Source organism: Dryas octopetala, chromosome 1, assembly GCF_963921425.1.
Source record: "Dryas octopetala chromosome 1, drDryOcto1.1, whole genome shotgun sequence".
Lineage (NCBI taxonomy): Eukaryota > Viridiplantae > Streptophyta > Magnoliopsida > Rosales > Rosaceae > Dryas > Dryas octopetala.
This window is the reverse complement of record NC_141366.1, coordinates 449,195-465,848: the sequence shown is the minus strand read 5'-3', so window position 1 is coordinate 465,848 and position 16,654 is coordinate 449,195. Positions and strand designations below refer to the sequence as shown.

Below are 16,654 nucleotides of genomic sequence, written 5' to 3'. Positions count from 1 at the left end.
GTAAGGCATCATTGATGCATGTCACAAGAACAGATTATGAGTTTATAATGTGGACATATAGTTTATAAAGCGTGTCTCAGGAACAGATTATGAGTTTGTGATTAGTGTTCAGCGTGGTGATATTGTTGGTGTGACTGGGTTTCTAGGTTTGTGATAGCTGTTTATTTATACTTTATGATAATATTTTTTCAAAATAATCAATGGTTTCCAAAATTTGTAAGCAATTACTTCTTATCGAAATATTGAGTTAACAATAATGAAATGGCCAAGCAACTCCTTTCTTGGGACTGGGACAAAAGGTAGTCATTTGATTGAATGTTTTAAATTTGTATTCACTGTGTGTGCAAGTAGAAAACTGATGAGTAGGTCCCAGGAATCAAATTGATGTCCAAGTGATAACTGATCTGATTGTGAGCTGGAGAACTCATCTGAAATTCCCAGAGGAAATAAAGCTCTCTGCTGAGGCTAAGGATCTCGTTTGCAAGCTCCTTCGCAATGTTGAGTAGAGGCTTGGTACCAAGGGAGCTAATGAAATAAAAGTTCAATATGCTTGATGCATGAACTCTCTCTCTCTCTACTTATTACTTTCATGGATGATTTGTTTTTTAAGAAAAAAGTTGACTTGTCTCTCCTTATCTTAGGCGTACACATCATACAATATGCTCTCGTAGCTCAGTTGGTTAGAGCACCCGTTTAGTAAGCGGGAGGTTTTGAGTTCGACTCTCAACGAGAGCCAATCAAAACTACCTCATTCTGTGTACAGTTCAGTGTTGAACTATACCAGCATTGCATTGTCCGTATGTCTCTCCAACATTGATGCACCTATTCCTAATATTGTTTTGCATTTAATTAAATGAATTTGAAATGACTCATAATCCTCAATTCGCTACCTGTGGTTTATGTATGGCTTATGCAGACTACTATGACTTGATGGAGCTCACTGAGGAAATCTTGAGTGGCAAGGCATCATTGATGCATGGCTCAAGCATGTTTCCATGTCCATGAAACTACTTGGATTCTCTGCTGATATATTAAATTTAAAATAGGGATGGCCAAGGAACTTACAGGTGGATATAAATCAAGTACCATTCAAACGGATTTAATTCATCCCCCCTTCAGCTCTGTAAACTATATTCATTGCTTATGCATGTTACAACTTGAACATATGTAAAATAACTTATCTGGTAGTTTTAAATGGTATTATTGCAGAAGGAACAACATGGTTAGGGAATCGCAAATCTCAACACAAGTCCAGAGGACCTCTCCCGTGAGGTAGCTACCAAATATCTTATGGAGGAATGCATCAAGTTTGATATCAAATGTTCCCCTCCTGAAACAACAGCTTCTTTGTTTGACTAGGTAAATCATTTTCTATATCCTCTTTCTCAAACTTCTTTTAAATCAAGTTTGTGAGTTAGGATACCATTGCTCTGTCCCATTTGAGGTGGAGTATTTTGAAGAGCTAATGGTGTTGTTAGAGAGACCTAGGCATTTTAGATTGAAAAGTGATGCCCTGTCTGTAGATGACTATTAAATTATACATATTAATAGTCAACCTCAGCAATGTAATCTTTCTGAATATTCCTCTGCTCTTGTGTTGTGTTCAAATTTTGATAGATAACCAATTGCATTGCTCAATAAATTGACCTTGATTCTCCAAATGACGGTGGCTTGTTCTAATTACCGCATAATACAATATGCTCTCGTAGCTCAGTTGGTTAGAGCACCCGTTTAGTAAGCGAGAGGTCTTGAGTTCGACTCTCAACGAGAGCAAATCAAAACTACCTCATTCTGTGTAAAACTAGACCAGCATTGCATGTTCTGTATGTCCCTTTCAACAATGATACATCAAAACTTATATTGTTTTGCATTTAATCAAATGAAGCTGAAATGACTCATAATCCTCAGTTCACTACCTGTGATTTCTATATGCCTTATGCAGACTACAATGACTTGATGGAGCTGACTGAGGAAATGTTGAGTGGCAAGGCATCACTGATTCGATTGGTATTGTCTTACTCTCTCTCTCTCTCTCTCTCTCTCTCTCTCTCTCTCTCTCTCCCTTCCCCCCCTCCCCCCTCCCTCTCTTCTTACTTATTCCTCAAATGTAGGTGAGTATGGGGAAGATTATCTGTTTGGCTTATCTATTTGGTGAAAGATGTAGAATAACTTACATATGGTGAGTTAATAATGAATTGCTGAGTGGGTTGAGGTCAAACTCAAAATTAACCTTAGTATTTATTGGGGGAATGGGGCATTTTGCTGGTTAATAATGAATGATTGAATGGGTTAAGGTCTTGTTACTTTCTAATATGTTTGGACTGGGGAATTGGTTTTAGTGTTTGATGGTCAGGGGTTTAGCAATTAGTGTGGTCTTCTGGCTGGTCTGATAATGCGAGAAAATATTGAACTGATAAATTTATTAAGGTATGCAAAATTTGTTATGATTTTGATAAATTTATATGTGAAGCATGATTCTTTGCTCTTATTGTAGGTTGCTGCTGTATTTCAGAAATCTTTTAAGGCTTATAAATAATTTTCCAACTCTTTGAAAAAGATATACCTGAATCCTTTAGTGGAGTGAAGTTGAGTCTTGCCGATCAGAATTATAAACTAATTGTATTAGTATGTTGTTGGCTTAGAAGTTAGAACTAATTGTACCCACCCCTGCTTAGATGTGTTTGCTTCTCTTTAGATGTGAATGACTCAATTTTTCTGTGCATTAATATATCCCCTCTCACTATTCACTACTAACACACAGTCACGAACATCTCTGTCTCAGTACTCTCTCTCAAGCCTTTCTCTTCTTGTCTCTCCTGTCAGTTTTCGGAGAGAGAAGAGATCTCAATCTCTTCTCATTCCAATTCTCTCTGTCTCTCTCTCCCAATCTCATTCCCATTCCCAAGGAAAATAATGCTAAGGCTAACTGACATTAGGAAGCGTAAAAAATACGCACCGCCTCAGTCTAGGTTATAAATTAAATCGGTCTATAACGGTCACCTCCATCCACTATTCATTCACTAATTTCACACTCACCCACACGATCACAAAGCTCTCAGTCTCAGAGGGAGTACCTCAATCCCAATATTGAATTTGTGTGAATTGTCAGATAAGAAGTGGTTTTGTGTTAATTATCATATAAGTAAAGGTTTTTGGGTTTATTATATCTTGCAGAATGGGACAACTGTAAAGGTGAAAGAGATTGTCACCACATTTAATGAAGCTGAAGTCCCTTCAGAAGATATTTGTGGGTATCAAATTCTTGTCACCCCTACTCACTCACTCACTCACTTTCTTTTTGTATTTATTATTATTTATATGCGCTTCTTTCTTTCTTTTATTGTTGATTTTTTATTTCCTTTTCCTCTAGTCTAATTCATGGTTGAATTCCCTTCTGCATATATTAATCATTATGTTCTCTCGATTGGAGTTGGAGGTCAGCAAATTTTTTTACGTAGACTTTTTGCCATAAGGACTATAAACTGCTCATGATGTGGTGTTGGTGTTGCCCAATTAACTAATCAATTAATTACTCTAAGTATTCATTATCTCTAGTTGCTCTTGTGTTGTGTTCAAATTTTGATAGATGTATTGCTGAATACGTTGACTTTTATTCTCCAATTGAAGGTGGCTTGTTCTAATTACCCCATAATACAATATGCTCTTGTAGCTCAGTTGGTTTAGCACCCGTTTAGTAAGCGGGAGGTCTTGAGTTCGACTCTCAACGAGAGCAAATCTAAACTACTTCATTACTCGCTCATTCTGTGTATAGTTCAGTGTTAATTGTTAAACTATACCACCATTGCATTCTCCATATGTCTCGTCCAACAATGATACACCTATTCCTGTATATAGTTTTGCATTTAATCAGATGAAGGTGAAAACTCTCACTCACCCTAATGCCCCTCAGTCCTCTCTCTCTCTCTCTCTCTCTCTCTCTCTCTCTCTCTCTCCCACACACACACACCTCACTCGCTTTCTCTTTCTCTCCAGTCAGTTAGTCAGTCTCCGGAGAGGTCTCTCCCTCCCAAGGTGATCGAGACCTGTGTATCGTCACACAGACTCTGACTTACTCCGGAATTGTCGCAAGCTTGAGCTAGCCTGGGCTTGAAGAGATCAGAGAGGCCTTCCACTTATAGTGGAATTCATTCATAGATTTGCGGTAATTTATTGTTCCAACGACTGTTTGTGCTTGAATATGTAAACAAGTATGATGACTAAGCCTAAGTGACATGGAATATAAAAAGGATGATATCACTGCCACTGTATTGTTTGCTGGCTGGTATTCAAAATTTGGGATTCTATATATCTGGTCTAGGGTTTCATATCATCTGTCATTCATTCTGCTTTTTTTTTTTGTTGAATAGAATAAATAATTTTTCTCCTATTCAGGCAAGGGCGAATCATGAACAAAAGATCCTCCTCCTCCTCAGAACTTCTCTTGTGCGATGAATCATAGTGGTGGAACTGGGAAGGTCCAAGTCATGGCTAATGCAAGGTCTCAAATTGTTGTCACCCCCACTCACTTTTTATTTTTTTTATGGGTATGGCCATTTATATTTATGCACTTCTTTCTTCCTTTTATTGTTAATTTTTGTATTTCCTTTTCCCCTAGTCTACTTTATGGTTGAAATCCCTACTACTGCATATTATGTTCTCTCAATTCATACTTCTTTCACAAGGACTAAAAACCATGCATTATCTCTAGTTGCTTGTGTCTTTTCATGTGATGAATGAACATTAGATATCATTGTAGTTAGCCTCTTAAGCAATGTAATCAAACCACGCACACAGTGTGTCTTATCTATTTGAAGTTTTCAATATATAGGCAATAGGCATGAATGACACTGAATTTTGTTGGTGGTTTCTTTGTTGAAGCTCTGTACAGCTATTGGTCTAATTTGATTTTGCTCCAAGTTGTTGATCATCAAATACTATTTTTCTTTGTCTTTCTTTGCAAATAATATTTCATTTCATTTTTTCTCGCCTTACTACTAATTTACCTACGCTATGAAAAAGAAATACCTGGGTCATATATGAAGTTGAGTCTTGTAGATCAGAAGTATAAAACTAATTGCATTAGTGTGTTGTTGGCTGTCCACTCCCATGGAAAGTTCTGGATTCAACCCTGCTTAGATGAACTAATTGCATTAGTGTGTTGCTGGCTGTCCACTCCCATGGAAAGTTCTGGATTCACCCCTGCTTAGATGTGTTTGCTTCTCATCAGATGTGATCGACTTAGTCTGGGTTTTTCATTAATTGTTTTACCAGGCCTGGAATCCTCGTTTTTTTATCAAGTGTTTCTTTGTAATGACATGGCTTCCTTATACTTGGGGATATTAAAAAATAGTGTTAGTTTATCATTTTCTCTGCGAACAAACAGCCCTTGAATGATACTTTCTCTTATGTCTTTCAAATAAGTTTTTGTTTGAATAAAAAAAATAGTATCTGTTTGAGTTCAATGGGGCTTTATGTTTGCAGGTACGTGACAACATTTTATTTAGATCTTTCTTTGAATCTACAAGATATGAGAAGGCAATTGATGTGACTGCATTGTGACATGACCTTGACTTATTGCCTGTAAGCGCTTTAGAAAGTTCTATCTTCCTGCTAGTTCCTAAAGTACTTTTAAAGATTGTTTGATTATAACTTGCTCTAAGTAATGATGCTCTTTCTCAATTAATTAAGTCATCCCATCAACAGCTTCATGGAAAAAAACAGATAACATGCTTTACCTCAATTCTCATTGAAATTTCCTAAATTATGAACACCATGCATCGACTTGTATTTGGTCTTCTTTAATTATATCATTTATTTGGGACTTAAACTGGTTGATGATTTGAGTTACTGTGTTAGGAAAATGAAATTCAATTGTTTGATATTCAGAGTTCAGCAAATTCCTGTTTTTACAGATTAAATATTCTGATTAGGTTGGCTTGAAGAAATATGATTATAGAAGGAAACTTAAATCCTTGTGTTTACTTGATGTATATTGATTTGGGTATGAATGTGAATGGTCATCATTGATAGGCCCATTCAGGGGTTATAATTGAAGTCATACATTCAGCAGTCTGTTTGGTTTGGAACTTTGGACTGCCATGATACCCTAATTACAATAGTGTGCCCTAATTGCAGTAGGCTCTTCCTCATTGACACCCTAATTACAATAGTACCTTCCATCTCTAAAGTAACCTTGTGATATGTCAAGGTCTCGGAGGCAGGAGAGAATTTGAGCTTTGGACAGTGGCAACTATATGAAGTCTTGTTTGACCACTATCGAAAAATACTTATTCTTGATGAAGCAACTGCAGCTGTTAATGTCAGAACTGATGCCCTTGTACAAAAAACCATTTGTGAAGAACTCAAAATCGTGTACAATGCTCTTCAGTGAGGTAGCTAACAAATAACTTAAAGGAGGAATGCAGGAAGTTTGACATCAAATGTTGGACAAGGTTAATCAATTTCTATATCCTTTTCTCAAACTTCTTTTAAATCAATTACACGAGTCAGGATAGCATTGCTCATCTTTTCTGGTGGTATGTGCTTACTATATAGATGCCTTTTGTCCCATTTGAGGTGGAGTCTTTTGTGGAGTTAATGGTGTTGTGGGAGACCTAGCTATTTCCTATTGGCCTAGGCATATCAGATTGAAAAGTGATACCCTGTCTGAAGATGACTAATACATTATACATATTTGGTGAGATAAGTTCTCAATTGTATCTAGCTGTGGCTATTAAATCATTGCCAACAAAAAAAGAGACAGAAAGAGAAACAATGACTTGTGTGATTTTCCATTCTGAGATTATCCATCCTCATTAGTGCTAGTGGCGGGCAGCGAATGGCATTTGGTGGTAATGCAATATCATGTTTACCGTTAGGGAAGAAAGATTACTTTGTGATGCAATATAATGCTCTACTTCTTTTTAATGCAGTAGATTCAGAAGTATTTGACGATTGTGTGATGGCTACTTTTGAATATTGCAGGTGGTGGTCGGTGGATTAGGCAGTTAATGAGCTATTCAAAGCTATTAGTGTTGGTAAATTTTCAATTCAAACAGATGATACCCTCGTTAATGAATTATGGTTGTGAACTTTGTCCACTATTGCTCATTCATCCTCTGAAAGACATTTGTAAATGTCATAATTTGTGCAGGGAACTCAGCTGGGCCATTGATTGGAGTTAATTCCACTGCAACTTTCACACGCAAAGGTAAGTATGTTTCTTTTATTGATTGGTATTAGGACTCACTCCAAAATAATCAAATGATATTAGTTAATACTTTTGAATGCTTAATTATATTGTCTCTCATTCTTTTGTAGGTACAAAAGTATCACCTGGTATTAATTTTGCTATACCTAATTGTATATGGAACTCTTTACAATGACAGATTTGGATCGATCATTTTATCCATTGTATGTAAAACATATTTCTCTCATCTTATTTTACATACTTTTTTTTTTTTTTTGGTGAAAAACATACCAGACTATGTATTTGGAAAAAGCATTAACACCTCACTTGAGTAGTTTCGCATTCACTTTTCTTTTTTTTGAAAAAAAAAAAGGTTTGTTTTTCAAATTAATAGTTATTGAATTAATTATTTTTAAAGTTTTACTGGATAGAGAGTTGAAACGAATGTGATTTTCTAATAAAAATCATTTTCACCTGTTTTTGGAAACAGTTCTAACCTCTATAAATTAAGCTCCATTCGAAATATGAAATTAAAAAATTGAATGTTCTAAGTTCTAACTTCTAACTTCTAAGCAATTTTAAACTTATAGTTGCAATTGGACCTTAATTTTCTTAACTTTCTTTTCCACATTTTTTAAGGTGTAAAAAAAACCTATGGTCCGTCTGATCCAAAATTTCTAGTGTTTTTGTTTTTTAAGAAAATTCTCTATTTATTTAATCAATCTACAGTTCATTTAATTAAACGGATCAGCTTGGATCCGGCCCTATAAAGAAGATCCAACCCGCAATCAACATTAGAATGGGCCCAAGCCAATTGTCAAGCCCAAAGGAAAAGCCCAGCATAAGCAACCGACATTAGGTTTTGGTGCGTGAAAATTACGCACCGCCTCCATCCCGATTATAAATGGGCTCAAGGCAATTGTCAAGCCCAAAGGCGAAGCCCAGCATTAGTAACTGACATTAGGAGGTTGGTGCGTAAAAATTACGCACCGCCTCAGTCTCAATTATAAATCTGTCTATGACTGAGTGAGTTCAACGGTCACCTCCACTCACCTCCAGTCAGTCGCCGACGGCATTCCCATTCCGGTAGCATTCCCATTGCTGTGGCATTCCCATTCCGGTGGCATTCCCATTCCTCGACTCCATAGAAAGAAACCCTAATTCCGACCGGGTTAGTATAGTTTCCTTCCTTCACTGTGTTTTTTGTTTTATGCAATTTGTTGTTTCTGTCTGATTTTTTTTTTCTCGGGTGGTTGGTTGTTCGGTGAACGACGATCGATCGATCAAGGGCTTGAAGAGTAAGAGGTTGAACTTCAAGCAGTGGAAATCAGAAGAGGTCTCTCCCATTCCCATTCCCTGTACAGTTAATGCCCCTCCACTCCACCACCGCCTTTCCCATTCCCATTCGCATTCGCATTCTTCAACGCAAACTCAAACTCCCGCCAGAAACCCTAATTCTGACAACGCCACCTCCGTGCCGTGCCAAGGTTCCTTCTCGATTATTTTCACTGTTCTGTTCCGTTTTGTTATATGGAATGGTTGTCTGATTTCTTTTTCTTTTTTTTCTTTTTCCGGGTGCGAGGTATGTAACCTAGCTAGGTTGGTTGTTACGATCAGTGGCTGAGATTCGAGAACGGCCTGGTTAGCCAAGTATTTGGTGATCGTACATCGGCGCTTGAGGGCTTGAATAGATGAGGCAGGTCACCACTCTACTCTTGGTCCCGATAGCTATATGACGCCTGCTCTGAGCTCTTTTGCGATAACTGTTAGATTTACCCTTTATGTGTTAATTTAATTATGATAATTTCTTTTCAGAATATTCATATTTTTCCGAATTTTAGGAGTTTTTATTCTTTATCTAAATGTTATGAGTTTTTATTCTTTAAAATTTTAATTGATTTTTTTTTAATTTTAAAGTTTTAAAATTATTGATCACTCTCTCCTTCCCTCTCTCCCTCTCTCACTCTGTCGAGAACAAACTTTGGTTTCGTAGAAGAAAGATAAGGGAGAGGCGCTATGATGAAATTAAAAGTGATAACAAGGTTAAAATGGTTGCGTAGTTTTGCCATGCAGATCGTAAGCTGGAGAACTCATCTGAAATTCCCAGAGGAAGCGAAGCTCTCTGTTGAGGCTAAGGATCTCATTTGCAAGCTCCTCTTCAATGTTGAGCAGAGGCTTGGTACCAAGGGAGCTCATGAAATAAAAGTTAGCATGAACTCTCTTTCTTTCTCTCTCCATTTATTGGTTTCACGGATGATTTATGTTTTTTAAGAAAAAGTTGACATGTGTTTCCTTATCTTAGGCACACCCATCATACAATATCAATATGCTCTCGTAGCTCAGTTGGTTAGAGCACCCGTTTAGTAAGCGGGAGGTCTTGAGTTCGAGTCTCAACGAGAGCAAATGAAAACTACTTCATTAGTCCCTCATTCTGTGTACAGTTCAGTGTTACCAGCATTGCATTTGGTTTGTCCATATGTCCCATCCAACATTGTTACACCTGTTCGGCTATTCCTTATATTGTTTTGCATTTAATCAATTGAAGGTGTAATGACTTTTAATCCTGAGTTCACTGCTTGTGATTTCTATATGGCTTATGCAGACTACAGTGTCTTAATGGAGCTCTCTGAGGAAATGTTGAGTGGTAAGGCGGCATTGATGCATGTCTCAAGAACAGATTATGAGTTTATAATGATCCTTCAGTTGTGAACATCTGTGCCAAAGCAGTCTCTCCCTCTCCCTCTCTCTCTCTCGCTCTCTTCTTACTTATTCATAATACACTACGCTCTCGTAGCTCAGTTGGTTAGAGCACCCATTTAGTAAGCGGGAGGTCTTGAGCTCGACTCTCAACAAGAGCAAATCAAAATTGAGTTCGACTCTCAGCAAGAGCAAATCAAAATTACCTCATTCTGTCTACAGTTCAGTGTTAAAATATACCAGCATTGCATTGTCTGTATGTCACATCCAACATTGATACACCTATTCCTTATAATGTTTTGCATTTAATCAAGTAAAGATGAAATGACTCAGAATCCTGAGTTCAGTACCTGTGATTTCTAATTGGTTTATGCAGACTACAATAACTTGATGGAGCTCACTGAGGAAATGTTGAGGGGTAAGGCATCATTGATGCATGTCTCCACATGTGCTCTTAGGAAGTTCTATCTTGTTGCTATTTCCTGTGGTACATTGTACGTACTTCCTATGTTACCTAACATATAATCTGTGATCTTGTTGGTTAGCATGTCCTTGTGTGTTTCTGCAATCAATTTTTAGGTCCTCATGTGGTTAGCCATGACTTTGTTTAGGCATTTGTATCAAACTAGTTGATTCTACTAGTATGGTTGTATATTATTTCTCATATGCCTATGATAAGACCTGTGGAATATTTCTTAGAAAGGATACCAAATAACTATATGCAAGTGATTGTGTTAAGAACAGATTATGAGTTCATAATGTGCCTTTAGTTGTGAACATCTGTGTTGAATGGATAAACTGAGAATCGTCAACCCTTGGCTTCATCTTGAGTAGATGGGAGTTATGAGTTGAGTGTATTGTATTTCCGTAACTTGAGTTGAGTTGTTGAGTTATGATTTTTTTTTTTTTTTTTCCGGATGGTTGGTTGTTTGAGGAGTGGCTGAGATTGACGACCGCCAGTTGGGTGATTGAAATTGGCCAAGTATTTAGTGATTGGGATGAGACATGCGTAGTGTGGTCACACGGACACTGATTCTGATTCCGACTCCGACATGCATTGACCCTTCAGAGCCTTGAAAAGCAGAGTGAGGTCACCACTAACCACTCATGGGGTAAAAAAGGTAGTGGAATTCCCTCCAGATAGATATAGCTCCTCTCTCTCTCTCTCTCTCTCTCTGTGTGCTTTCATGACTAAGATAAAAGTTGACATGTGTCTCCTTATCTTAGGCACACCCATCATACAATATGCTCTTGTAGCTCAGTTGGTTAGAGCACCTGTTTAGTAAGCAGGAAGCCTTGAGTTTGACTCTCAACAAGAGCAAATCAAAACTACTTCATTGTGTGTACGGTTCAGTGTTAAACTGTACCAGCATTGGATTGTCTGCATGACACCTTAGTAGGGACATCAGCCTTCCAAATAATCTTAAAAGGTTCACAGGTCGTATCAACAAGATTTTCTAACAAGGAATGGAAGAATAGATTTATAAGGAAAAAAATTCTCTAAACACATCTGTCAAGCCTTGTATGGTTCAATGAGACATTATCAATATACTTTGCCAAACTTAGATTTCCAGTTATATAGTCATTAGTAACAGTATAATACATACACCAATCATATTAGTAGAGATTTAAGATCTTAGTTTGTTATTTTCAAGTCATTCCATATCATGTCGATTACATTTTTTGGTCTGTGGTTATTGTTCTGATGTAAGTGTTGTTTGGAATTCTTCTTCTTGTTTATGTTCCTAATTTGGATCCTTATCCGGGCTGCATTGTTCTGCAACCCGAGTCTCTTGACAATGTTGAATATGAAGCGCTACCTGGAGGAGAAAATTTACCCTAAAGGCATGTTGTAAGTAATTCTTGAACTTGGCACAACTGATGCAGAGTTTTATAATTTTGAAATGGCCTTAGGGAGAAGGAGCATATATGTGATTAATGGATAAACTGAGAATGCTCTACCTACCATTGGCTTTATCTTGATTGGACAGGAGTTCTGTTTTTATGTAATTTTTTCTTTCTCAATTGTTAGGTGGAAATTCCATGTACTCTGCAGACTCCATCTACTTACTAATTTATTGTGCATCTCTGTAGGAATATATTTTGGATGGATGGCTCCACTCATGTAGCTAGTGGACAGAAAACCCATCACTAAAACAGACGTTTGGAAGTTGGACACAACTTATCTGTTGCTTTAACTGTTATTGTTGCAGAAGGATCAACATGGTTGGGGAATCGCAAATTTCAACACAAGTCCAGAGGACCTCTTCCGTGAGGTGGAGAGGCCAAGGAACTTACAGGCGGATATAAAATCACGTAACATTCAAATGGGCTTGAGGATCCGATTGATATTTATTTCACTCCTCCCCTTCAGGTCTGTAAACCGTATTCATTGGTTATGGATGCCACAACTTAAACTTAAGTAAAACAACTTATCTGGTGGTTTTAACTGGTATTGTTGCAGAATGATCAACATGGTTAGGGAATCGCAAATCTCAACACAAGTCTAGAGGACCTCTTCAGTGAGGTAGCTAACATATATCTTATGGAGGAATGCAAGAAGTTTGATATCAAATGTTCACCTTCTGAAACAACAGCTGGTTTGTTGGACAAGGTAAATCATTTTATATATCCTCTTTCTCAAACTTATTTTAAATCAAGTACCATAAGTCAGGATAGCATTGCTCATCTTTTCTGGTGGTATGTACTTACTATATAGATTCTTTTTGTCCCTTTTGAGGTGGAGTCTTTTGAGGAGCTAATGGGTGTTGTGAGAGACCTAGCTATTTCCTATTGGCCTAGGCATGTCAGATTGAAAAGTGATACCCTCTCTGAAGATGACTAATACATTATACATATTTGGTTAGATAAGTTGGCCATTGTATACAGGTGTTTGCTATTAAAATCGTTGCCAACCAAAAAAGAGAAGAAAGAGAATTAATGACTTATTCTGGCAATGATGTGTTGAATACAGTCATTGAAGTTTCTATAGAGCAAGTATTATTAGTCTATCCACAAAAGAAAAAAAAAAAAAAAAAAAAAAAGGCAAGATTTCTGTCACAGAGCTCCGAGATTATCCATCCTCATTAGTTGCTAGTGCGGGCAGCGAATGGCATTGTGATGTGGTAATGCAATATCATGTTTACCTTTGGGGAAGAATGACTACTTTGTAATGTAATAGATTTACAAGAATTTGAGGATTGTGTGATAGGGTGCTTTTGAATATTGCAGGTGATCAGTGGATTAGGCAGTTAAAGGAGCTATTCAAAGCTAATAGTGCTGGTAAATTTTGAATTCAAACTGATGATACCCTCTTGATGAATTATGCTTGTGAACTTTTTCCACTATTGCTCATTCATCCTCTGAGAGACATTTGTAAATGTCATAATTTGTGCAGGGAACTTAGATGAGCCATTAATTGATTGATATGGGCGTGTTATTAGAGTCAACACTGCAACTTCCACACGCAAAGGTGGGCGTGTTATTGGAGTCAACACTGCAACTTCCGCAAAGGTAAAGTATGTTTCTTTCATTGATTGATATTAGGACTCACTCCATGATAATCAAATGAGCCAAGTAAACTATATTGTCTCTCTTTATTTCGAAGGGACATGTGTATCTTTTTTTTGGTTGAATGACGTGTATCATTTGGTATTAACTTTACAATACCTTATTGTGTATGAAACTCCTTATAGCGTCAGGTTTGGATCAATTTATCCATTTTGTACTTGAACAATTTCTCTTATCTTATTCATTTTACAGACTAGTTTTTCGGTCGAAAAACATACCATACTACTCAGACCTCGGGCTTGAGTAGGTGTGTATTCACTTTTTTTTAGTTGATTTTCTAATTTAAAAGTCACTGAATTAATTATTTTTGAAGTTTTAGTAGATAGAGAATTGAAACGAATATGCGTTTTTTTGTCTGATAAAAATCATTTTCTCATATTTTTTAAAACAGTAATAACCTTTGTAGATTGAGCTCCACTCATTTTTTCTTTTGGATCTTATTGAACTCCTTTCATATCCCCTCATATTTGAAAATAGGAAAAAAATAAATAAATTTTTTATGCTATTGTAGACTTGTAGTTGCTATTTAACCTTAGTTTTCTCAACTTTATTTTTCCACATCTTTTGTTTTTTAAGGTGTAAAAGAATCTTTGGTCCGTTGGATTTTAGTCTATATTCATGAGTTGTGGTCTGATCCATTTTTATTTTTTTTTTGTATAGAACATTCTCTATTTAATTAATTAATCCACAGTTTAGTTTGGTTAATGAAGCTTCTAAATGTACCCGAGAATTAGTTCACTAACCCAACTTCCAAAGAAAAAAGCCTGCATCTGAAAGTCTGGTCCAAATCGATTTTTAAATTGATCGTGGTGATGGGCCAAGGCAATTGTGAAGCCCAGAGTAAAACTAACGCTAACGGTAACCGACATTAGGAGTTGGTGCGTAAAAATCACGCACCGCCTTATTCTCCAATATAAATTAAATCTGGCCATAACGGTCACCTCTATTCACTATTCATTCACTCGTCAACACACTCACACACCTCTCAGTCTCAGAGAGAATTTCAGTCCTCACTCGATCATTCTCTGTCGAAGAGAAGAGGTATCTCCCATTCCCATTCAGATTTCCAGTTCCTGTACAATGCCTCCACTCCACCACCGCCTTTCCCATTCCCATGCCCTGTACAATGCCTTCACTCCACCACCGTCTTTCCCATCCCCATCCCCATTCACATTCCTCAACCCAAACTCAAGCTCCCGCCAGAAACCCTAATTCCGACAACGCCGCCTCTGTGCCATGCCAAGGTTTTCAATGTTGTTTTGTTTGTTTACGGAATTGTTTCTCTCTGTCTGATTTCTTTTTGTTGGATTGGTTGTTCGATTGGTGGTTGTGATTCTACGACGGCCTGGTTAGGTGATCCAAATTGGCCAAGTATTTGGTGATCATGCATCTATGCTTGAGGGCTTGAAAAGAGGAGGGAGGTCACCACTCCACTCATGGTCACTCTCTCCTTCCCTCTCTCTCTCTCTCACTCACTCACTCTCTCTCTCCGTCGGATGATTTATGTTTTGTTAAGAAGAAAGTTGACATGCATCTCCAATATCAATATCATACAATATGCTCTCGTAGCTCAATTGGTTAGAGCACCCGTTTAGGGAGGTCTTGAGTTCAACTCTCAACAAGAGCAAATCAAAACTATCTCATTCTGTTTACAGTTCAATGTTCAACTTACCAGCATTGCAATGTCCGTATGTCCCTCCCAACATTGATACACCTATTCCTTATATTTTTTGCATTAAATCAAATGAAGGTGAAATCCACTCATAATCCTCAGTTCACTACCTGAGGATTACAATGACTTGATGGAGCTCACTGAGGAAATGTTGAAGGGTAAGGCATCATTGATGCATGTCTCCAACATGTGCTCTTAGAAAGTTCTATCTTGCTGCTAGTTACCGAACAATTTATTGGCCTAAACTTCTCACTTGTCTCACATTCACCAAGGTCGGTGAAAGAGGAGTGAATATTAGTGGTGGGCAGAAGCAAAGAGTCTTTGGCTAGGGCTGTCTATTCCAGTTCTAAGTTGGATAAATCTGAATTTTCTAAGTTCCATTATAGTGTTGAGCGTGATGATGTTGTTGGTGTGACCTGTTAATTATGATACTTTCTTTTGAATTCCTTTTGTTTTCAAGTGTTCATAATAAATATTCAGTTGTTTACATAAACAGACCTATCATATGCCATTTAGGCCAATTCAATGGTTGGAACTACATACTTCATTGCTCCAGAAGTTTGGCTGAATATGGAATGGAATGTGATTGGTTAGTTAAATTTTTTGCACATATTTCTCCTTATGACATGGAACAGTGATATACTTTTGTAACCAGGTATTTGTATAAGGTGGTCTCTTGGAGCAATCATTGTATGAGACGCATGTGGTGAAAGATGCAGAATAGCTATATCTGACGTTTCATGCTTTCCTCCAACGCAGAGTTTGGTGAGTGTTGATTGGTTCCTTGTGCCTTTTGGGTATTCCTTACACTATCAATGCATATTGTGAATCTTCACTGTTGAAGATTATCTTTCCCTTCATAGAGTGTTAATTTCTGTGAAAATTATTTAGTTACAGAAATCTATAGGTTGACAAATTCCCCAAATGGTGGGGCTCAATCTTGATGAAGGGGAATCTGAACTTCATTACAGTATTTGAAATCACCCCTTCTTAGAACATCATCTTCTTATCTGAGTTGGTTTTGACCTTTGTGCTCTTATTATATTCACCAACAAAGCAGTGGAAAGAACCCTTTGCACAGGAGAGAATGTAAATACCCCGGGACATTTTAGTTTATACTTGAGTTAATGAGTTTGGACAACTTATGGAGACATAAGGATGGCTGGTATATCTTCACCTTATGGAAGATATGGCAGTTATTATTGTAAAGCTCTTCCTGCCCCGCCGACCACCGATCTGGAGACCGGCAAGGTCACCGTCCCCAGGGCCGCCGTCTCAAACTTTTAGGAGGCCCTTTCTTACATATTGTATAAAAAAAAAAAATGGTCAAGCCATTCTATGTTAGAACAAAAACATCAATTAATTGCTTATAAACAATTTGTCACAAAATAAGAACATCATTACACTGTCATAATCAAAATCATTGTTCTTCTTGCCTGTTTAGAACATCACAGTTTCATCTAAACATTGTTCTTCTTGCCTTTTTAAAAGCAAAATCATTCATTGCACTGTTATAATCAATTTTC

At 37.3% G+C, this 16,654-nt stretch overlaps 1 long non-coding RNA gene and 1 other non-coding gene across 2 annotated transcripts; both read left to right on the top strand.

Annotated features, from left to right (window-relative positions):
* The first annotated feature begins 6,247 nt into the window (after window positions 1–6,247).
* Window positions 6,248–7,436, top strand: LOC147296010 (uncharacterized). Its single transcript, XR_015120031.1, has 4 exons — window positions 6,248–6,452; window positions 6,985–7,037; window positions 7,154–7,210; window positions 7,321–7,436. It is a non-coding gene; the product is annotated as an uncharacterized LOC147296010 (long non-coding RNA).
* Window positions 7,437–9,517: 2,081 nt separating this feature from the next.
* On the top strand, window positions 9,518–9,591 carry TRNAT-AGU (transfer RNA threonine (anticodon AGU)). The gene has a single exon. It is a non-coding gene; the product is annotated as a tRNA-Thr (tRNA).
* Window positions 9,592–16,654: the final 7,063 nt, after the last annotated feature.